Source organism: Cydia strobilella, chromosome 3, assembly GCF_947568885.1.
Source record: "Cydia strobilella chromosome 3, ilCydStro3.1, whole genome shotgun sequence".
In the NCBI taxonomy this organism is placed as follows: domain Eukaryota; kingdom Metazoa; phylum Arthropoda; class Insecta; order Lepidoptera; family Tortricidae; genus Cydia; species Cydia strobilella.
This window is the reverse complement of record NC_086043.1, coordinates 19,616,840-19,641,302: the sequence shown is the minus strand read 5'-3', so window position 1 is coordinate 19,641,302 and position 24,463 is coordinate 19,616,840. Positions and strand designations below refer to the sequence as shown.

General features: G+C 36.6%; 1 protein-coding gene and 1 non-coding gene across 2 annotated transcripts in view; both read right to left on the bottom strand.

The window, feature by feature from the left end:
• LOC134756082 (syndecan) overlaps positions 1–24,463 on the bottom strand; it is a 524,733-nt gene that overhangs the window by 380,725 nt on the left and 119,545 nt on the right. The window lies entirely within an intron of this gene.
• Trnav-aac (transfer RNA valine (anticodon AAC)) lies at positions 15,369–15,441 on the bottom strand. Its single transcript has one exon. It is a non-coding gene; the product is annotated as a tRNA-Val (tRNA).

The following is a 24,463-nucleotide window of genomic DNA, read 5'->3' as shown; positions in this document are numbered from 1 at the left end:
CAGCCAAGGTACATGACGCACATTTGCAACAGAAAACGACAGGTTTATGAATGTTTGGTGTTTGCATTTAGCTTATGATACATTGAGAATATACAAAATCGCCTGCCATCGCAGCCATTAGAAGGCACCTTTAATCTAAATCCAAGGAAACAGTCGATAAATATTTACAGTAAGATTTTGAGTTTCTGACGACGAAAACAGACAGTAGTCAGTAGTGCGATTTTTTTCAAATCTGTAAATTGTAAATACAGCCGTCAATCACAATGAAAAAATCAACGATGATCATTAAACTGGCCATCGTGGGACTCGAACCCACATCCTTCCCGCCACCTGACTATCCGCCAATCAACGCGAATTTAGTCATTGCAACTGTGAACTTCACTAGCGACAAATCTATTTTATTTTACAACCATCTTAAGTTTATTAATCCCTTCGCTTCTAATGAATTACTTCGAGTACGCTTTTTATCATAATTTATACAATGATTAAATCGGAACCGTTCAGTTTTTATGAATAATCGAGCCAGTTGGAACCCGATTAATACCCGGGTTCGTCATTACTCGCATTAGCGAATTGGATTGATTGCTTCTATTAGAATCCGCAAAGTATTTAAAAATCGATGTACTGGAGTTCATTTTTATTGACATTTTATTACGCATGCCGCACAGGTTTAAAGTGACCCTATTTATATATATATACTATATATATATTATGAGTAATCGCACTCGTTTACTTAATTAGAATTTTTTGTTTTTTATTTACATTTACCTAACTATAAAAGGGCCCACTGATTATCAGTCCGCCGGACGATATCAGCCTGTCAGTAAGAATAAAAATTTGACAGTTGCGAACAACTAACAGGCCGATATCGTCCGCCGAACTGGTAATCAGTGGGCCCCTTAACAATGAAAATAAAAAAACCAATGCACTGGTAAACTTTATTTTAGATTAAAACTATGCAAAGGATTCAGATATACTTAAATGAAAAATAACAAGACATAACAAATAAATAATATAACGGTTTATAATTATAGGTTGCTATGAGACATATTAGTTGACACATGTCAAAGTGTATGAAAAGATGAGCCCACGGAAATTCACATATTGTCATATACCACTCCATTCACATGCGTCTTCCATTTTAGTTCGTGCTCTACTCACTTCTAACATATCCAATAGGCTCGCGCTAAAGCCGCCTTACCAGACTAATTCGAGGATCATATGATCCATCTAATTAGTAAGATCTATGTTGGATTGGAAAGTGAGATTCATTACCCAGATTACATTTACACCCGATTGTTAATTTTAACTGCCCAATTAATAATAGCGTCATGGTAAAACGATTAAATCGAGTTTAATCCCGTATATGGTTGGACTGGTTGGACATTCGATTTAATATATTAAATAGATATTACATTACATTATAATTTTACATTATAATATTACACATAGATAATTTTATTAACGATATATATTTTTATTAGCGCATAGGAACAAAAATGTCCCAGCAAAATGTCAAAACAGAGATTTATCTATGTACTTAACTACCCGACGAAGTCTATAAAAAAGGAAAAGACATTACAAATTCAAACCACGGTACCACACATAATATTAATTAATGTCAATAGCGACCACGACTAGGGTAACCTGGGGCCCTGCCGCAAAAAACGGAATTCGAAATTTCTGTATCTGCCTCACTATCGCTCGAATATGCAAGAGCGGTAGAGAAAGAGATGTCTTCGATGTTGGCGGTAGGCCCACTCTGCGTCGAAACGTCGGAAATAAAGGTAACAAAAATAAATTCACGATACATTCGATAAAATTATTTCATTATACATATCTGTATATTCCTAGCTTGTGTAGATATGTTTTAATGATCCGAATTAAAACGGTAAAGTGCACGTCGCTCGATATTTGAATATTGGTGCGGGATATTGCATTCCTGGGAGCCTGCCGCAATTATGAACTGTATCACACAGTCAACTAACAGTAAGAACGCTACATCACTACATAAGTTTTCAATTAATAAAAAAAATATGCTTCGGGACTAATGGAGATTAAAAGTCGAACATACTGCTTGGAATCCCAACTATTATGTATAAATGTGAAATGTTCTGTCTGTAACCTCTTTGCACTCAAACTTTTGAACCGATTTAGGTAGATGAAATTTGGTGTGGAGATAGTTTGAAGCTCTAAGAAGGAAATAGGATAGTTGTTATCAAAAATCATCATCACGCAAACAAAGTCGCGGGCAGAAGCTAATCATCTACAGAACAAAATGCAACAATTGTGTTTACTTCAAAATAGGAGAGTAGTGAATAAAGGGTTAAAGGAATTTTCACTGCGAAGCAATTAGTCATGTCACGTCTAATAGAGAATTCGGCCCATGACATCAAATTTAACACTCGATATATTTACAATGACTTATCAGTCTTTTAGCCTATACGTGTGCTAGACACAGGCCACTCACTGTACACCCAGCTGCAAAATTGTATGGTCACTATATGACTGAATTCCACGCGTCATGTATGCCGATTTCCTCACATTTTCATTCACCGACCAACATCGAATGATAAGAATGAGTAAGTACCTAGGTGTGACAAAAAAAAGTAAGCTTACTGTTTTTCAAAGCTGCACTGCGTCAATTGACCTGAGACTATGGGCATACCATTCTATTTCACCGTCCCAGAATCGTTCGTCCCATCGCCTACCAAGTGCATCGCCTAATGATCAGTTAACTGGAAGAGATCCCTGAAAGGGATAAGTTCTTCTTTGTACAAATGATGTGTGTTTTTTCCTACTACTACTACTACTACTATCACTATCAGTGTATACAGTGTGAAAAAAAAAATTGGGCCCTGGAGGGAAAGTGCCTTAAAACAGTTAAAACCTTATCTAGGTCATTTAACTTAAAGGAAACATTCTCTTATTTTAAAAAGAAGTTAATCGTCCGCACGCGCACGCTTCCGCGCCACCAGTTAGCGCTGCTCATACTATTTTTCGTTCACCCACTCAGCCACTTACCCGCTCTGTGCGTCCGTAGTCCGTGCAAGACAACGGACCCAGTTTCTGCAAAGTAGTGTTGACCAATCCGTCCATTTGTAGTTGGTGTAACTGACTCTAATCTAAAACTTCTAAAATTACAATTTACACTAGTACGTCTAGTTCGGCTATCCGGCGTTTAGAATAGCATCTCTAGCCATGTTATCTGTGGCAACTTTACTGTGGCTATAAAACGACGATGAATTCCATTCTCGTTTACGTCGCGATAACAGCTTGCACGATCATGACGCGTAACTAAAAACTTAAAATCGGGAAACGAAACTATTTTGACATGAACAATGTGGTTTTGGTATGTGGCTTAGTTTTACCGTGTCTATTATTTCTGTTATGCCAAAGTTTGTTACTGTCCCTAAAATAATAGTTATTTACGATACAAGTGCGGAAAAGAGGAAATTCGAAACGAGTGGCGATAAATTAAAACACGACCGCAGGGAGTGTTTTAAATCGACACGAGTTGCGAATAACCTATTCGCACGTGTATCGTATAACGTTTTACAATACATATGGCCCTTTAAACTTTCGACACATGCACGAAAAGTGCTCTTTTACGCACTAGTGCGAGAAAGTAGTACCATATGTACTGTAAAAGTATTTTATAAACTGAAATAGAAGTCACATACAAAATAAAAAGTGATAAATCCCTCCAGTGGCGGAAGCCGGATTTGAACCGGCGGCGTATTCAGCTTACGCGGCTAACGCCATGGGCCTAAAGGGTGCCCCGCGGCGGTACCCGTTCCAATTTCTCGAGTGCAATTTTAGAAAGACTAGGCATCTTTGACCAACTATAAGCGCTAGCAGAAAACAAATAAAAATATTTAATAAAATTATTTGATTGTTTCCCTAAGTTGTAAAAGTATTTTAGTACTCCTTGTGAATGTGTACGGGATATGCGACTATTTATTGCAAAAAAATATATACTACATAGTTTAATAAATAATACGAGAAACTAGAGTAACATAAACAGTATGCTTCATAGAGCTAAATAATAACATAATATGTTATTCCGTTTGTTACAGAACAAGACTCAATCATGCGTGTATGAGATCAGAGCACTTTGAACTACTTAGAACAAATTACTTTACCTACGACCGAAAAAAAAATCTCGTTGTTGTAACGAGAATTCGGTAGACCCTACAATTTTTATCGTAGTACCTATATATGTGACAACTCTACAGATAGTAAACTCAACTATTAACTATTATATTAACAAATTGAACATTGCCCGTTACAAACGAATTGTAATCGCTTCAAATCAAATGATTGGCTAAACAGAAAAAAATGTTAGGAGAACGCAAAATTAGTTACAAGAACAAATTACCATTTACTATACATTCTGGTAGTATTGTAAAAAATATTTTTCCCCGCACTAGCTCGGAAAGTTGTCGTTTATCCTTCAATACAAGCGGGGGAAAACGCGTTTTATCCACTAGTGGGGAAAGTAATTTGACCTTGGATGGAGCGTGTTTAAGTAGCTTGACAGATAACAAAACGTAAAACGCTCATGATAATGGTTCGTTCGATATTAATTATCATTAAATAAATGGTTTGAGAATCTAATCAAAAATACCAAATTTAGCTTTATTTAATGATTTTAAGTCATAAACCTTAAAATTCCATAAGAAACGTTTGTTTTTTATAATGATGTTAAATATAATTCTGAACGCACAAGTTGAGTCGATGCAATTTCAAAACGCATCGTTGACATTTCATACATCAGAAATGTCAACATTGTCAACAATTTTTTTACTTAAAACCTTTTCTCACCGACTCGCGTAAAAGTACACAACTTCCAGAGTTTTCTGTTATAATATCGTAAAGAAATGAGTGATTCCAGTGATGAAGATGATCTAACGCCTGTGGATGTTGCACTTTCCTCGCTATAGTGAGGTGAAATGTTTTGTGTTACACACGGGCGCAAATGTATTTTACTTCTCGTGTGTTGAAACACTCGCGGGTAAAATATAACTTTGCACCCTTGTATAACAAATAACTAGTTATCCGTGTGTGTGCTAGCAATAAATATATTTCATTTCATTTCTAATTTATGTAGGTACCGAAATAAAATAAGTCAATAAAGCTTGCACGAGCCAACCCAATCGTAAAATGAACTCGGCAATTCATCTTCCAATTTAACTTTCAAACTGCCAGTCAAAATGACGACTGAAAATCCGTCAGAAATCGATAATCTCAACGGAAAGGGTGTCAGTCGACGGCCAAAGTTGGAACTGCCATTTGCAACGACGTTACCTGGCTGACATCTGTACTGGGGCTTAATTGCAAGTCAGTTTATTTAGATTGATTGGCACAATTCAGTAGGCACAAGTACCTTGTACGTTATACGGCTGAATTTAAACTAAAGCGGCATTCAGGCGCCGATAAGGTATCGAGATAATCGAGATATCGAACGTTTTTATTATTATTTGATTATTATTAATGTGAGCCTATTGTGACCCACAACTGGGCAAAGGTCTCCCCTCTCTTCTTCATTGGTCCCGGTTTTGAGCTACATCAAAAAGGAGTCCAAGTTATCCCGCCATCACTGACGAGGTCTGCCGGCTCCCCGGTTTGACTCACGGGGCACCCACTCCGTGGTTATCTTGGCCCACAAGTCATTTGGCAGACATGACCAGCCCAGTCCCACTTTAACTTGGCCGCTTTTCGAGCTACCTTCTATTTGAGTTTTAGAGCGCAGCGTGGTATTCCGGATGCGATCCCTTAGTTTCACGCCTAATATGGTGCCCTCCATAGCTCTCTGGGAAACCCCGAGTTTCGAGTGTTTCGACTTCTGAGCTTCCGTCAAAGACCAAGTCTGAGCACTGTAGGTGAGAACTGGAAGTATGCACACGTCCTCATGGACATAACGCAATACAGGCTCATGCCTACGTTTGAGTGACAGGTAGGCCTCCCTTCATTAGGTGTTTCATGGCCCAATAGCTCTTCCAGGCTTTCTCGGTCCGTCTGTCGATCTCTTTTTCTTGTCGCGCCTGGAAAAATACTATTTGGCCCAAATAAAGATATTCTTAGACATATGCAATATGCTCTCCGTTTACCTCCATCCCACGTTTTGTGCCGTATCGATCGTTTAGATATCATTTTATGTCAAATGTGTGTCAAAAGTTTGATTTGGCCTCCTTGTCATGGCTAAAGCGTGGCTAAAGCGCATAATAGTGGTATAAGGTTTGTATTTTAAACAAGCACGCAAAAGCGACATTTCTTAGACAAAAACGTCACTTTTGATACTGACAGATCACTATCAGATCGAATAACTATAACTCGAATTGGCCTGTTAGTCTGTTCTTTATTTAATTGTATTAAAACGATGTACACGTGTCTACATGAGTTAGGAGCTTTTTATATATACGAGTATTTGCACAATATTCACAATATTTCTTTACCTCGTGTAAATATTTGAAAAAAAAACGTAAAAAGCTCCCAAGATCTCATACAATATAGTAAAATACCCGTGAGACGGGCCAACGCTATATTTATTAACAAATACAATTACTATACGCGTGTGTGTGGGTGGGCTACACGTGGATGCCGGAATTTGTTGTACTTGCGTCGGTAAATATTACGAGGTTTATTTATATGTGGTATTTTCTATAAAAAAACCGGCCAAGTGCGAGTCGGACTCGCGCACCCAGGGGTTCCGTACTTTTTAGTATTTGTTGTTATAGCGGCAACAGAAATACGTCACGGATCCTGAGATACAGCCTGGTGACAGACGGACAGACGGACGGACAGACGGACAGCGGAGTCTTAGTAATAGGGTCCCGTTTTTACCCTTTGGGTACGGAACCCTAAAAAGGGACCTTATTGTCGATGGCTCTTACGCCGTTATAAACGATGTTCGGATATAAATACAATGCCGTGCGACGCTGTGCAGCGTAAGCGCCATCGACAATAAGATTTATATAGAAAATGCCCCATATTATTGTTTGTACTTGAAACATTTGTATGTCTTGTAATGTAAAAATATTATGGAAAAAATTACATTTACCTAAATCCCTACTAGTTTTATACATGCGAAAGTAGGTAACTCTGTCTGTCGGTCCTCTGATAACCCTTCACGCTTAAACGGCTGAACCAATTTAGATAAAATTTGGTATGGAAATAGTTTGTGGCCCGGGAAAGGACATACGATGGTTTTATCAATCATCATCATCATTCCAAGCAGACGAAGCAGCAAGAAGATATTCGAAATTTTTATATAATTTTAGACGTAATATTTATTTAATCACAAGGAATTTTGGACATAGGATAATTCTTTGAAGTAAAACTTCTTTAGGCGCGACTAGAGGGTAACCTGGGTAACTCAGATCTTTTTTCTGACGGAAGTAACGCTCAGTAGTGACACACGCACAATAGGACACACGTCAAAGTGCCAACATAGCGATAAACGTCATCGTCAAAGAAGTTTTACTTCAATCGCGCCTAAAGATTACACACACACACTTTTTTTAATACAAATCTATTTGTTTCTATCCAACTAAATAATATTTATTTAATGACAAATTTTAGAGCAAAGTAGGTACATTTTACGCTAACCATTAATTAACTATCAACTGTATATTGTATACTACACTATTTGATCCAGGCTAAGCCCGGTTCGCGTGACCAGACCCCCGTGACCGGTAACAATTTCGGCATCGATCGGGTTTCCGGTTTCGGCGCGGCGCCTCCCTAATGTCATTTTGATTGAGATGTTTACTAAAACAACGCCTACTATTTTATCAGCTTTTGTTGATCCCTGCTTTTGTTATTCTCTACTAAAAACTATTTTAACATTACCTATGCTTACAACAACCTAACATCCCCTGATATTTAACCTACTTCATCTAAAACCACAAAATAGTTCATTGTGTATTATGAGCGGTAAATAATAATTTAGGAAAGAGGGTGAATTGAGGCCCGAAGCCGAAGGCTTAATTAATATGATTTCGTAATTTATGTACATACCTACCGCCCGTGGACAACAAAGTTTTGCATCACACTTGTGAGGAAAAAAGGGGAAAAAATTATTTTCAAAAAAAAACCCTCTGTCACTACGTTCGCTTCGATCGGGATTCAATGTAAGTACGCCCACGGCGTAAATATGTCATTTTGCTCCCTTGTTACGCAATCTATTATTAAATGCAACATAAAATGGAATCTTGTCTTATCAGTGCCACTGTGATTCTTTAGGACCAACACTATATATTTACGGTTCACTTCATATCAGACAGCAAAACTAGGTTAACTATGCACACAGACATCGTAACATTTTTCATAATGTCATAGAGAAAACCAGTTTAAAGTGTGATCAAAACATCCATAACAATCCTGGGTAATCGAAGATCTGACTTATGCAGACATTTTTAAGTTATGACTCGACCGCTTCGGTTATAAAAAAACTTTTAAGGTCAAGACGGAGTGTGGTCGGTCTTCACATTGGTGACTTGATTAGTGTTTATAGCGAGTTCACACATTTGCCACTAAACGCAAGTAGCAACTGTTGTAGGTGCGCTCAAATGGGCTTGCCCTTATGCCCCTTAAGTAATGTTGGAGAACATTTTCATTTAGTAAATAGACTATCTAATGCTGGGGCCACACTAACGGGAAACGCCGGGAAACGCGTTAATTCGACGTTTTTCATATGCTGGGGCCACTCTTACGGGAAACGCTGGGAAACGCGTTAATTATTGCCTTAATTCGACGTTTTTCATAAGCTAGGGCCACACTAACGGGAAACGCGTTAATTCGAAGTTTTTCATACGGCCACACTGGGATTATCGCGATAATCAACGGCGTTTCCCGCCGTTTCCCGTTACTTTGGCCCCGGGGGCATAAGGATTGTCTTACTCGAATACGTCTAGTATTTATTATATTACGTTACCTGTCGAAAAAACACTGTAAAATCGGCATTTACCTGTAAAAAAAAAACTAATTAGACTCATTGACTACTTGAGTGAAAAGTATAAAGTGTTCGCTTAAGTGCCAAATTGCATTTCAGAAAAATCTGTGACCAAAATATTTTAATGAATAAAAACAATTGTTAATTATAATCATTATATCAAACACGCTAATGAACACCCACACTTTCAGTCAATTAATTTAAATTGATAAATCAAATTAGAATTCAAAACATAATTGCCTAAATCATTTAAATCTTTGTCAACACAAACTGCTAATTGCTAATTATTTGTTTTCGGTAGGTATTATTAATGTGGTCCTAATTGATGTATTATAATATAATCATCAACATTTTAAACAAAGATTATTTTCTGAGTAATTGAGATAAAAGGTAAAAACCCCCGCGATGGACGTATCTTCCGTCGCAAGTTTCGCGCCAAGCGCAACATCTTTTGTTCCCTTCTAATTTCCTGGCTTTATGCCCCGTTTTTAGTATGGACGATGTTAGGCACTAAAGGAATTCCGCGATCCCTATATTGTAAATCTTCCTTTTGCTCTAGTTCTAAAAATACAAGTGCTCCAAACGTACACACAAGTGCGTGATCCTTCGTTAGCCTTATTTCAAAGACAATAAGGTCCAAAGATGGTCACTGAATATTGTTACCAATAAATATTACCAATTGGCAAGTCATGATGCTATCTCTTTCATGCTTATTCAGACCCAGCGCTATTGAAAGGGATGGCATTAATTTCAGTCGCCACTTGGTAATGCGAGTAACTCGAACATCTTAAACTAAATTGACCAACCATTCGTAAACCTTACTTCAAGGTGTTAAGGACTATTAATGGTCAATTAAGAACGTTGCTGTTAAGGTACCGATCGGATTTAGACTGCACCAGCATTATTGATGCAGTATTGCAGCGCAACATTACTGTCTACTGCGTTGCTGCCGCCTGAATGTTAAAAATACGGGCAGCAACATCGATTTTGACATTTGCGGCAGTAATACAGTCGGCAGTAATGTCATGCTGCAATACTGCGGCAGTCGACTGCATTACAGCAGGGAATGTCAAAAAGGTAATTTTATTGAAAAAATATATATTGAGAAATAAAACTATGAAAACTGATTATATCGCGTACATTGAATGTATACTTAATATGCTTTAATTTATTTTTTTCACTTTATTTATTGAAAACAATGTAAGTTTACAGTATAAAACTAATTCACTTACATACTAGGAATACTGATGTGAATAGGAAAAATACATAAAAATAAATAAATATAAATATGTCACAGGTCACGGTCACAGTCACCGGTTGACCACGAACGCTGTAAAGGGTTCGAAACGTCGGGATGTATAATAAATTCAATATACGCGATATCCGTTTTCATAGTTTTACATTCGCAGTAACCGAAGACAATTTTAAAATATATCAAATTTGACGTTTCCTGTTGTAATGCAGTCTACTACAGCAGTATTGCAGCGCGACATTACTGCCGCAAATGTCAAAATCAAAACCGATGCTGTCACATGTGCTTTCACATTTGCGCGCTGTCGCGTCACGCAATATCCCGCTGCATATTGCTGGTGTAGTCTGGATCCGAACGGTACCTTTAAAGTGTTGGCAGCGTATGACGCTCATCTAAATCCGGCCACACTTTATTTTCTTGTTTATTCTGTGGGGAATATTTGCGGTTGCCCAATATTTACGTTCCTGTGACGTTTTTGTTATGGGCAAAGCGATCAGAGAAAATGTCGCAAAATGTCCTAATACACCTATGTCACAGATTATATAGATAATACTACAAGCAAAATCCTAACTTTCTTTTTTATTAACTAAACGAAAGAATTTGCGGAAGGTCATGAGGTTATGATTCATTATAGTCATAATGACCACGTACAAAGATGAACCCTGAAAACAAAAACTCCTTTTTTGGGAAGTCGTCTAAAAAGTCTAAAAAGAAATTAAGTTATGTAATTGAATAATTTGTAAAGAATTGATTATCGCAAAATGGACACCATGCACGTCTTTGCACGGCCCACGTGACACAATGGGGGGTTACTTCCGAGATTTTGTCAGATTTCCGTTATTTCGAACATCTGCTATTTGGAATGTGAGCCGTCATGCGGGTGACAGCGGTTACGGGGTTGGGACAAAGCTTAGCACGTGCGGGTAACACTTCCACCATTTTGTTTTTTTTTTTAGCTTTAATATTTGTAAGGAGGTTCTTTGTTGGGATCTTTGTGTTCTTAATTTGTCTGGATCTTAGTTTTATTCTTCCTCTTTTTCCCTAGATGACTTCACAGCTGATAATTTGATAATCCTGAAAAAATCCAGAGAACCAATAGTAATTTGTATATAGTTTGTCAAAGGACTGTCTCATTTCAAACATAGACAGAGAGAATCAAACTATCTTTGTCTTACACTAGTACTAGCACCCAAAAGAAAAGGATGAGTATAGTTTTTTTTGTTCCTATTTACTGACAAGATTTGCTTGACTAAGTATATTTTATACAGTAACTCGAGCATTTTATCTCGGAAAGGGATATTTGGTGGAGTGGAACTGCTGATGTAGGCGGAGTTAGAAAATGATGGCATACTATTCTTTAAGGTTATATACGACTCAACAGGATTCTTTATGAGTTTATGTAGTTTCACTGTTGTCGATTGTCCTTGACATTGTTTGCCAATTACCTTGTGTGCACACACCCAACTATCGATTGAGAACTGAGTGACCGCTGACATTTTGTTCTAATATCGAACCAATAGGGTATTTGACAAGGGTCTGACACTTTTTGATAGAGAAAGATAGTCTTATTGCGATTCCTATTAGAGGAAAGAGAAAATAATGCCATGCTTTGTCCTTATCACCGACCGGGTGGCATCATAGGTAGGAGGCGATGGCGAAATACCGAAATTTATAAGAGTGAAAGAGAAAAAATCCTATGCTGCCCAAATTTTATATGAATATTCTTTCTCTTACCCCCGGTCGCTCGGTGGCGCGTCTATAACTACTTGTATATACTATGTCTATGGTATTTGACTACTAGTCAAATCAGTTTCTTTTTTCGAACTGTCAAAACGATTTTGCTACTATGGAATTTATATGAAACACTAGCGTCACATCACATGCTAGTCACAATCAAATTACCTACTCATTATAGTTTTTTACAAAATTTAAAGTAGAAATTGTGTCTAAAAATAACTGCTGTCTACGTTACTCTATTAATTTAAAAGTGCTTGTTGAATTGAATTGAATTGAATCTTCTGGTGCTTTATTTCATGCATGGTGTAAAATAATTTATTATAAATACAGTCAAATACCCTATACTTGATACTTTTAAACTCATTTTACGGTTTAGGCTGAGAACGCACTGCGATTATTTTTTTGCGGTTTCAGAACCGCGAAAAGTGTCACGTACGGCAAGTCTCATAAGCGCACGCACTTAAAAGACTGAAACCGCAAGAAATTAATCGCAGTGCGTTCTGCCTTAGCTCACGTGTTTTTAGTCACTCGCGCGACAAAACCATGCTCATTATTAGCATTAAATTCTAGAAAAAAAGTCAAAAGTTCTTGATCCTTGACCCTAAACCCTTTTTTTTTCAGAAAACAAACTACCTTTTACAAATATGTCATACCTACAAAATGAGCTAAAAATAGGCCTAAAGTTTTATATATTACTAAGAAAACTATTACAAAGAATTGTAGATAAATTAATTATAAATAACCCGTTTAGTCTGTACTGTAGTGTTTAGTTTACATAGGGTAAATCATAATTTATGTAAATTTACACAATTATTGGCAAAAGATATAAAAAATCTTACTACCATTAGAAATTTATACTATTTGTAATATACCTATAATAAAGATTTTAAATATAAATAATTGCAAACCCCGAAAAAACCGCCTAAAATCATCAACTTTTCCAAATTTTCCGCCATTTCGTCTTAAAAGAAATGTAATTTTTTAAACTTAAATACTGCGCAAATTTGAATAAAACAACGGAAAGTGTATTAATTTACGATCAAAATAATTATACAGAACCAAATAGATTTTATCTAATTATGCATAAAATTATATGTTTTTTGTTGTGTGCATACATACATCACTAAAGGGTTCAAACAGATTCGGCCAAGTATCCAAGCGGGCCAACCATAAAGTCAGGATGGCCGGGCACAGATTAGTAATGTATAACAGGCCATGGAGCTAAACTTAGTTCGGTTATGTTGGCAGTACGTGACTTGGCTTCTGTTGTTCTTATCGCTAGCCGAGGGCATAGTTTCTCAGGAACTATGTAATTTGACAAGTATAATACAAATGTGAAGTACCCTGATTATGAGACCGAAATTTCCAATTCTCGCCATAAAATATCATTACCGAGAGCATCTTGGTCACAGTTTACATCGGCATGGGAATACAGCCGGCAAGCGACGGGAATCAGAACTACCATCGATTTATTGAAATGAAAACAGGAGACACATGTAATCAATGAAACGTTTTGGCAACCGGTGCGTCTAGGCGACACCGCAGTATTAAAACGACGCATGCCCACTAGTTGTGGCACTATATCTGTCGTTTAGGCAACCGGTGCGTTTAGATAACACCGCCGCGCCGTACGTCCGTATAATACGCACATACGACGTCTGTCCACGAGTTCTGGAATGATTTCAGTCGTTTTGAATTGACATGCGGATTGTGAGGAATTATGGTTGTTTGCTGGCCTTGAATTTAATAGAGTTTGAGTGTGGTATGATTGAAGATGTCGTCGAAGGTAATGTACAATATGTGACAATAAATATTTTCATCGGCATTTGGCTTTTTATTTCATGACACGTACTTACAAAAAAAAATTTTATTCATTAAGAAAAAATAAATTAATTATAAGAAATGTCTAATATAAAAACGTTTTTTGTATTATTGGAACTAAAAGTAGTTCAAAACTAGGTATAGGTATTAAAATGCGTGATCTGCCGCACACTGGTGGAATCCCGCCTTTATATTCATATTAAATTTTGTTATAGTTTTGTTCGCAATTTAGAACCTCTAAGGCTTTATATTATTATGCAAATGTGGTGTAATGAATTCATTCAGATTCAGATTCAACACATTTGCATAATAATGTATTATTTGAACTTAAAGCTTATTCTCATAGTTCCTTATAGTTCTACGACAGTATCGACAGTACTTATTCTAGTTAGTACTAAAAAACGTTTCTTGTGCATTGAATCTAAACTAGGCTTTATCTATGTTTCTTAACAGAAACAGACAAAAATGTCAAACAACACTTTAGCACACAAGCAGAGATTATGCAGAGAAGGTTCACAACGCTTCATCACAGATAACCAGCGTAAGCCTGACTTCTAAATATGCACAACTGTAGTGTAGTACATTTCTAAAGCAAAACGTAACGAGATAAAAAATGTAAACAAACTTTTAGGGATTGAAAACATATTTTTTTTATATATTATTAATCGTTACAGAACACAGCAACTAGTACGTTTTTCTGTACGTTCCCTCACGGACCAGAATCGATTTCAGACCTCGTGACCGTTGTCTCCTGGCAGTCCCGGCTTCGTTTACTGCATCACGTAGGAATTCCCCTCTGGTTCGTTCTTTACTCCTTTTGAATACGCTCCTTGCATCAGCCTCTCAGTGTGATTTCTTTGCAGGCAGACAGGTGGTTGTGCGTGATGAATATTTGAGGTTTTGTGAGAAGATGGATGCACGTCCTTCTACAGTGTAAAATGTGCTAATTATTTATTTTTTGATTTTAATATTGTAATTTGTGATTAATTGTATATTGTTTTCTTTTTGTTTTAATTTTCTGTGTAAGTTAGCAGTGGTTTGGTATTATGTTATGCTGTTTAACTTGTTTCATAAATAAATAATGGATAAATAAACTGTGAAACAGGAAAGAATTTATCACAGAATGAGTGCCCAAATGTTGACGCCCTCTGAACTTTACTGTTAGTTTTAAAAGTGACATTTCTTTAACCAAAAACATCACTTTTAACACTGACAGATTATACCAATAACAAACCCAGATCAAATTCGAAACTTTTTATTACCATCATATAGCTCAAGCCTCAAAGATAGCTAAAATATTCACTCGCTATCGCAATATATCTCTGTGACGGTCAAATTGTTTACATTATCTCGTTTCGCTTTCGCGGGCCTTACTTTAGGCCAAGTTATTGGTCACATAATGTTTCTTGAATGGATATTCCGGGAAGCCTTAAGCCTGAAGGCGGAATAATTTATTCCCGCTGACTGGTTGTATGTAACGTCTTCAAACGAGTAGTACACAAGTTAATAATAAGGGTTTTATTCGAATCTGACGGCGTTATTTATGAACGTTTGTCAAGTCTAGTATTAAGCTTAGAATAAATTTAAAAGTGGAAAAATTACTGCCTTGAGTGAGACTTGAACTCACGGGCTCTGGATCGTTACTCCAGCGCTCTGCCAACTGAGCCACCAAGACCTCATCCATAGTCAGCAAATCTTCCCACTATATGGGTCTAGGGGACCCTAGCGACATCTACCTATCTATATATAGTGGGAAGATTTGCTGACTATGGATGACGTCTTCGTGGCTCAGTTGGCAGAGCGCTGGAGTATCGATCCAGAGGCCGTGAGTTCAAGTCTCACCCAAGGCAGTAATTTTTCCACTTTTAAATTTATTCTAAGCTTAATAGCATCGATCGCAGACGTTTCTGCTTGTTAAAAATTAATTAAGTCTAGTATTGATTACTAACGAGATTTAAATTAAGACAATCTTTTACATTCAATAATAATTTAATAAGAGCCTAATGTACGCGTCTCACATGCGCGATCGAGCTCGACGTGGTGTCACAGAATAAGTATATAATAGTATAGGTATTGTTATACAGAACGGCCACGCACCGCCCCTCCCCGACTCGAATTACCTCGCCCCGCGACAGAAATCTGGCGAACTTCTGGCGTGCTCTCAGTACTATTTTTAAGCAACTTACTCACACTATGACGCATGACGCGTGTACGAACGTGCCGTTCACCCATAGAAACGCGAGTGATTTTTGATGTATAGCGTGTCCGCCCTGTGGTGGTGTAAGCACATTGTGCGGAAGAGTCTCAGGATAAGGGCCTCACAAGTGATGGTCTTATAATGATATGAAGATCGCTGCTCTGTCTTCCCGAAAGCCCCCCATAACGCAATGCAGGCCCTTCGAAGAAAAGCCACTTACGAAAGCTATTAAGGGGCTTCGATTGAGGCTGACTACGATCCTGACGAGAACGAGGGACGAGTGATTGAACAATTAACTTTAGAACAAAGAACCCAACTTAATCGCAGTCACCATTCCTTCGTATATATTTACCTTGGAGGATATAACCAAATGGAGACGAGTCTGTAATTTTCTGTACAAAAAAGAAATTAAAAAACCGGCCAAGTGCGAGTCGGACTCGCGTTTCAAGGGTTCCGTACATTGCACAATTTAAACAATGTATTTTTATGTGAAATGTAAGTGAAATATCTTTAAAAAACCCGTAGGGGTCGGATCAAAAACTAAGTAATTAAGTCCGACTCACGCTTGACTACACATTTCTAATAGGTTTCCTGTGATCTATAGGACAAGTACTATTGTGTGTATTTTTTCAAAACAGTAGTTTCGGAGATAAAGGGGGGGGGGGAATGAATAAATGGGGGGGGGTTTGTATATTTTATTGAATAACTTCTAAACTGTTTATCCTAAAATTATAAAAAATATATATTTCAGTTTCTCACAATGAGCTCTTTCATTTGACATGTAACACGATATAGTTTGAAAAACTTTATTTTTAAATTTTCTCATTTACCCCCCCAAGAGTGGTAGGGATGGACATGGGGACGCTTAAATTTTATTTGTTTACGTTACATGTCCATCTTTGGGTCACAAACTTACATATGTATACCAAATTTCAACTTAATTGGTCCAGTAGTTTCGGAGAAAATAGGCTGTGACAGACGGACAGACAGACGCACGAGTGATCCTATAAGGGTTCCGTTTTTATCATAATCATAATCATAAATCATTTATTTCGTGATAAACTTACATAGTAATATTACAAGGAAAATTAAATTAGAAGTATTAGAACATATTTGCAGTGTTTCTGTTTATCATGAAATTGGCTCGCCTCAGCCTAATCCCGACCCAAGTGTCAGCGCTAATCTTTCGGCGAGTCCATTTGTGGGCCACGATCGTAGCTGTACGGCACGGCCTCGTAAAATTAAACGCATCCAGTTGCGGTTAGTTAGTAGTATAAGTTAATTAGTAGTATAAGTACATTATACAACCAATAGCATTTCATAAAAACACTTGACCGACACAACAAAAAAAATACATCCAATAAAAACAAATCATAAAGCCTTTACATTAGCGAGAGAGACCGAACATGAAAAAGTAGGCCATTTAACATTACTGCCTGAAAAAATATTTTTCAACTCAAGAGCCATTCTAGCATGCAATGCGAAAAACAGACGAAAATGTGCGTTCGAGTTACAGACATAGTACCTGAGTAGATCCCCCAAGGGCACCAATTATTACGTGTGCCAATCAATGTTTATAAAGCAAATATCAGGCCAATTCGAGTGTAAACTGACATCAGAATGATATTTGAATCATGTTATTTTAGTTATCGTGCGTCCGCGCCAATACACAAGGACAAGTACGAGCGATATGCACTATAACTAAACAACATAAAAACACTTTGACGACCGGTCTGGCCTAGTGGGTAGTGACCCTGCCTGTGAAGCCAATGGTTCTGGGTTCGAATCCCGGTTACCGTGGGACTTAGTCAATCTGTGTAAGTATGTCCTATAATATTTATAAAAAAAAAAAAAAACATGATTGAAATATAATTCTGATGCCAGTGTACGTTCGAACTGGTCTGTTTGTTACAATAAGAAGTGTCTAAATATCTCAAAAAATTTAATGCAACCTCTATTTATTTATATGTCTGCGCAATTCACTTGGCAACGCTCCCGGAACTAGAGAATACGAGGGTGCAATTTGTTCTATTCACTCATTCCCACCCCTATTCCCAACACTATAAGTCTATTATCCTTCGTCAAAGTGTTAGGGTAATTTTGCCTGGCTGGTGGTAAGATTTTTTTGCGTTCTTTTCTCCTTATCAAGTGCACCGCAGTACTAGAAAATGCCTTTTGGAAATGTCTTTCTTGCTTACTATATATTTTTTGGGTGCTCTTAATGTAAGGTTTTGCTTGTTTTAATTGCCTGACGAATATTAATGTTTCCAAATGTTTCCTTATGACATTTTCCGAATATCGATTAAATTAATGGTAGAGTTTATGCAGAAAGAGAAGAGTCCGTATAATGTATTGGATCCCATACATTTCACGATCTCTCTCTTTCTGCACAGTCTCTACATTTTGAAACTCTATATTTAGATATTTTTTTCAATTATGAGAATTTAATATTTCTTAATAAATAATAAATGATATTGTACGGCTGTCATGTTGCCAAATGTCAATAAAGATGTCGTCGAACGTTTGTGACGTCACTTTTGACACTGACAGATCAGTAACAGTTAGATCCGTAACAAATCTGGATAAAATTCATAACCTGTTTATAACAATCAGAATACGCCTCTATTAGTCGGTTTGAAAGGAAAAATTGTCGATTAACTCACAATTTTTTTTAAAAAACAAATATGTCACAAAAATGAGCTAAAACTAGGCCTAAAGGCTTATCATACTACTAAGAAAACTATTACAAAGAATTATAGATAACTTAATTATAAATAACCCGTTTAGTTTGTGTACTACACGCAAAAAAAGTAACAAAAGTTATTTATCAATTTCTATAAATCAAAATTTGCCGAACTTTGTTCTTGAAAACGAACAAACTATGAGCAAAAATATAATGCTAAATATTATAAATCAGGGGTTTCCAAACTGTGCGCCGCGGCGCCCTATGGGGCGCCCCGTGAGGCAATCCTCCTCACCGTGGTACTAAATCTATTACGAATAGCCAAGCTAGGATAGGGCGCCGCCGCCGAAATTTTAAACTTGCAAGGGCGCCGCGGACTGAAAAAGATTGGGAAGCCCTGTTATAAATTAACGTAATGATATAATATACGTCACTCTCTCAAATTTTTTACATTCCATTTCATTGGCACATTATTCATTAATTTTAAATCTGTATATAGGCGTTCAATTAAAATAATTAAACAATTGTGATAATGAAAGCTGATTGGATGACGAGTTTTAGATTTTAATAAAATAAATTATATTTCAAATGTAAAATATTTAATTTAATTAACAAAACATTGTAATCGGATTAATTAGCTTATATTTAAATGTGTTATAATAATTAAGTGCATATAAATCAAATGCATTAATCTGTATTTAATAAATATTCATATAAAATACTTATTAAATCATTAGCGACTGGCAGCGATAAACTGTTAAAAAAATTTGATTAATTAAATATAATTACTGAAAAAAAAACATGTGAAACCAAAGTCAAAAATAAAGGCAGCGAAATAAGTCCATTGTATTTAGAATTAATAAATTAGATCTAATATAGGTAGGTAAGTCATAGTAGTTAATAATTTAATATTCTCAAACTTAAAACATAAAAAAGTCTGTAAAAGTGAAGCTTTACTAAGTTAAGGTTACTTTCTGATTTCGACAGCAGCAGCGTTACAAGTGCGCGATATTACTGTTAATTTCCTTGATAAATTGCGTTTTTGTCTTTGCTGCATTGCTGTCGTGATTAGAAAGTTCAACTCCTTAACTCATAATATCAATAATCAGCATTTCCCGTTTCTCGCTGCAACGCTGCTGTAGTCGCAATTGGAATGTTACCTTAACACTAACTTCTTAACTATGACAAGACAAGCGTGGCTAACTTTATCCATTCAATATTGAACTGCCAATTTAACTTCGAAATCCGAACTGAATGAAATTCCATTTTTAAAACGGAACAGATAAAGTGTTGCCAGTATTAGCCATTCCAAGTCACTGATGCGGTTCCTATCGCTTGCCGATTATACCGATAAGCCGGACCACGAAGCTAATCGCGACTCCAAATATCGAATCGAATTGTTCGAATATGCAAGAGTACGTATTGACCTTCATTGAGTTCATTGTAAAAGTAATATGCCTTTGATCTTGTATTTTTAATATGACTTACAGATCATCGGAGAGGTATTTACCTACCTTTCTTCTTAACAGTATAGGCTCGCTAATGCGGTGATCTCTGTAATCCGGAGGTCTCTCACGGATGATATGTCCGACTGACCGCTAAGTGTTTGTAATTACGGAGTTCCACTTGTTAAGTTGAGCCGCAAACTCGAGCGTAACTCGGAACCACACAGGAATCGATGAGGTTGAATCGAATTCATAAGTTATTCAACGCCGGCCCGACTCGTCTGACTCGATTATCGGCATGACTCGGCTAAAGGAAACATTAGCGATCGTGTTAACTGTAACTGGCTGGGTAAGGAACTAGTTATTTGTGCAACAAGAGAGGAAAGTTGGTTTTTCTTGCGAGTGTTGATTGTGAGTCCCGAGAAAGCGAAAGATTCTATAATTGAATCACGAGCGAAGCGAGTGATTCTAAGTTAGAATCTTGAGCGTAGCGAGGGACTCAAAAACACGAGATGTAAAATAACTTTGCTCTCGTGTTGCATACATAATTTTTCACCTCAGTAGTGAGAACATATTAGAGGTTAAAATGTATTTCGAATTTGTAATAGACCCCGAAGTATGAAGTGGCAGTTCATGACCTTCACTAAATTAAAGCTACTTTGTTTCACTCCCTGAAGTGAGGAAAGTCGCACTGTCGTCACTCCCTGGAGTGAGGAAAATCGCACTTTCCTCACTCCAGGGAGTGACGAAAGAATGCTTGTTCGAGCTGCTGAAGTGAAAAAATATATGCATGCGACTTTTTTTTATTTCACCGAAGACAGCCAGTTTTTTACAAAGCTTTATTTTATCTACTTATGTTTTAATTAATGTCATTACCGGGTCTAATGCGATTACATTCCATTATTTTTTTTTTTTATTCCATTAATTATGTGTACAAAATGCGAGAGTTCAAAGTGTTATGTATACTTATGTTTTGTTCCCTTCTAATTTCCTGGTTTACGAAAATTAATTATTTGCCCCGTCTTAACACCGGGTTATCATAACTTTATCACCGATCCGGGACAGTAAACTACCAGTTCCAATATTACCGAACGTCGTATCAATCAGTCGCGCGTCGCGCCCCCACCTCCCCCCGCATAGAGCGACTAATTTAATTATGGACTTTAATATTTTTCACTAATTTTCCCTGGAGTCTATTTTCGCGTCTTCCCGAGAGCTTGGAGAATTAAGGATTTGCCACCCTAGATGCGTTCTGCGGGCAGCGGTCAGGTTCTTCTTCAAAGGTCGCTGTCAATGTTGTTCATACATAATGCGGGTTTGACCTGACCGCTGCCCGCAGAACGCATCCAGTGTGGCAAATCCTTTATAGTCCGAGATTCGTTTATTAGGAGTTTTATTCGCATCGCGCTTTATAAAGATATCAGATCGAAATTTGAAAATAAGGAATGCAATTGGAATCACTTATAAAATATAATAATAAAAAACACTCAAATACGAATCTTACCAACAATAAAACCTATATGGATCGATTTTTCAGCTTCTGAAAAATCGATCAATGCTTGTTCGAATTGGGCGGAAATATCTTTACAAACCAACGTTCCGAAAATATATTTACACGCCTCTAAGACACTGAGAATAAGGTCGTGTAAATACAGTAGAATCCGCATAGTATGACATCGAAGGGAACAAACACGTCATACTAAGCGGATGTCATATAAAGCATAGTTGAGTAACTTCTTATTTTTGTAACTTTTTCCAAATTAATCTCAAATTCCTTTGTCACAGATGAATTTTATTAACCTTCACGTCACTGAGAATCAAAACTAAAACGCCGCGCAAACCAAACATCCTCGCAGGGAAAGACGTGTGGATGGGTATGACCACGAAAACCAGCGAATGCACATAAATAACTGGACATAATTTCATGAAAATAGGATTTATAGGTCATATAGTAAGCGATTTGTCACTATAAGCGAAGTCATCTTATCCGACTTTCTCACAAAGAATTTTATATGAAAACCAAACTTCGCACAGTAATTACGTCATTGTAAGCGGTTGGTCAGTATAAGCAAAGAGGATATAATAAGATAGCGGTACTGTCATAGTAGATTTTGTAACCACAGTAAATTTACTGCCATCTATCGACACACTTTAAAACTAAAAATAAAGATTTATAAAAATACGATAAAATGTATTTAAATATGGATAAATGATTTTTTTATTTGCATTAATTATTTTTATGATTTTGACCCATGTTCTTTTACTGATATGCGGTAAAATTGTTAAATAACAAACAAATCCGTCAACGCCATCTATACGACAGTAGGCCAAAGCTAGTAGCGCCCTCTGATCGAGAATCAATTTTTTTTTTTGAGGCAGGTTTTTTCCTTAGACTGTATCCATCTATTACGGAGTTATATCTATCTTTGGTATAAGTGGAATCATAAGAAACGGATTCCACTGTATGTACATTTTTGGAGCGTTAGCTTGTAAGGTTTGTTTGTGAACTCGACCGTTCCAACATCCGTCTAAGCTGAATTTGCATCGACTTTAAAGTAACAAATTGTGGACATGCAAACGTCTTATATTCATAGGAATATGACTTTTATAGTCGCACTTTCACACTCCATAACAGCAAAGTCTGTGCAAAATTAACTCCGTCCGATTCTTCATAAGTACAAAAACTCCTGTTCCAACCCAGCCATCCTAAAGTACCAAAAACCTGAAATAAACTTTTTAAATGCTAAGGAGCTTAGTCCCCAAAGGGAGCAATTCCTAAAACGCGTGTCAAATTACTTAAATGTTTTATAGATCTTAAAAAAAGTCCATTAAATTCTGAGCCAGGGCGCCCCGAGCTGTCAGCCTTAAATGAAATCATTTGATTGAATTACTAATTCCTATAATTAGAGATGCGCCACCATGGAATAGAATTATCGATAATACAAGATATTTACGTCTAAGATATTTTTAAATTGTTTTTCGTATAGAGTAAGACCAAGCTAACTATGCATGGCATTTGCAATGACAAAGTGTGGGAGTGGTCATCATTAATGGCAAATATCTATGAAAATATGTTGTTAATAATGACAGGCTCCTCCACTTTGTTCTGTTCAAGTCGTTGCAGAGTTATTAGTAGCTTAATTTTGGCTTTCCGTCAAAGAAGGGTCCTTATGCTTCAGACATCTGCAATAAAGAAGTTTCTGTCAGAATTTCTATTGAAATTTCAGATGGAAACGTCCTTTTATAAGGACTTAAGCACCCTTCAGTAATGGAAAGCCACAATTAAAGGGATTCCAAGGTATTATGTTGCTTTTCTTTTGTTTACTGGTAGGTGCCGTGTATTTATGTAACTTTGGCGTGGAGAGTAAGGAAAATAAAATGGCTTTCACCTATTCAAACCGCTTAGTAAAGTAATTATAATGAACTCACTAATTAATATTGTAGACATGACTTTTTTATCCATTATAACGTGATATTTTATATGAGATGAAATAAAATATCCGGGTTTAAAGTATTAATAATTCTCGTTCCAGGTATACCTAGTTTCTGGTGTAAATTTGCAAGACAAACGATACAGTATTGTTTTTATAAAACCGTTTTTACAATAAACTGTTAAACAAAGTAAGAATTGACGAGTCTTCAACTTGCGGCTAAATAAGAGCCTGGAAAGAAAAACACCGACCACTTTTCCAACAATACAGTATTAGTGGGATAACGATAACCGTTTGTCGGGAAGTGTCAGTCGGGTTCATGACACGAAGCCCTTGATAAATACTCTATTACCCGCCATCAAAAGGTCTTATTCGTCAAGCATTCGCTATTAAGATGTGTCCTTTTATATAAGTGTTCTTTATCTAAGGCTGCCACTCGCCTTCGCAAAGGATTACGAAGATATTAATATAGCCATTTATGTTGTAATAAAACATAGTTTGAGAGACTTTTTGTCGGATTTTTATTAAATCATGCTCGGTAACGATAGCGGTTTATGAGATATGGGGTAAAATATTAGTAATATCGTATCGTATCGTATATTTAAAATAATCTTCCTAAACGAAATGCGAGTATCACATGTAATGGGGCATGAAAGAAAACGTTACAAAAAGTTAAGGTATGCTTAAAGAACAAAGCTTCTTTTAATTGAGAGTAATGCTCAAATGTTTAAGGTCGTGACCCATACCTACCAAAACATTGAATAAGAATACCTAAATGTTCGTGACTTTTAACATATTTCTCTATATTTTATTTTTATTTACAGGTAAATAAAAGCATTTCAGGCTAAAACAACCTACTGTGAAATTGTACCTACAAATTGAAGGGTTATTAATTATAATTTCAGTACAAAGCTCCAATTATAGAAGTCTTGTAATAAGAT